This window comes from Penaeus monodon, chromosome 22 (assembly GCF_015228065.2).
Source record: "Penaeus monodon isolate SGIC_2016 chromosome 22, NSTDA_Pmon_1, whole genome shotgun sequence".
NCBI lineage: Eukaryota > Metazoa > Arthropoda > Malacostraca > Decapoda > Penaeidae > Penaeus > Penaeus monodon.
Window position 1 is genome coordinate 14923981 of NC_051407.1, and position 1033 is coordinate 14925013.

Sequence of the window (1033 nt, forward strand, 5' to 3'; positions counted from 1 at the left end):
GTCCTGGGATCCCAGAGAAATTTCAAGGTTAAACATTCCTTTAACATTTTTGTTCACCCCTGGAATCGCCGGCAGAAATCAAGCACAAAAATGGGAAATAATTTGATCTTGGAGGGGGCTGCTGGTTTTATTTACGATTATATATATATACTGACCTCATGTTATTATCACCATGATAACAATTATGGTTCTGAAGATTTTGTTTTAGTTTTTTTTTTCAACAAAACTTTTTTAGTGCACTGTGTTCTGCTATCATCACCACCTTGCCAGTTGCAAAATGAAATTCGCAACACTAATATACAAGAAAAGACAATCAACAAAGGAACGTTAAAGTGTCATAGGCCAATCACCCTCACTAAATCCATAAAGACTGGAATGTAAAATTGTAACAAATTAATAATGCAAAGAGTGCTGCTGCTGTTTTTTTTTATTGGGAAATTAAACTATCTTTATCAAACTGCAACGCTGAGTTGGTGTTTTGCAACGGCTTTATTTTGCATTCTTGCGAGTATTGCTTCTACCCACAGAAAACTGCTCGTTATATGATGCTATCTTCCTGTGAAATTTCTGCCATTAAGTGCTCGGTTCACTTCACCGCGCATAGAAGTGAAAACAAAAATAATCTTTTATAAATGATAATGAACTGTAATTTACACCGTTATTCACAATGGATTTTGTAGCTTGCAGAGGGAAAATACGGGAAGTTGTAATCGAAATAGATTTTAGCTTCTGATCTTATTCCCTTTACTACGAACCAAAATTAATACTGGACTTGAACCCTATGTGGAATTGGGTAGGATATTCTACCTACCGTTTTTTTTCTGTACATCTATTCAAGTCACCTAAAAACCTGAAAGGGAAACTTTTTTATAATGTGTACTATACACTGGCTTCTATCCCGTGAAATCGGGACAACATAGCCTATAATAATAACAAGTCCCATGCAAGTCTAGACATCTGAAAATCCGGGGAATTCCAGAGATTCCGATATTATTACTAATCACGGACATGGCTCTAAATTGACCATTTCTAG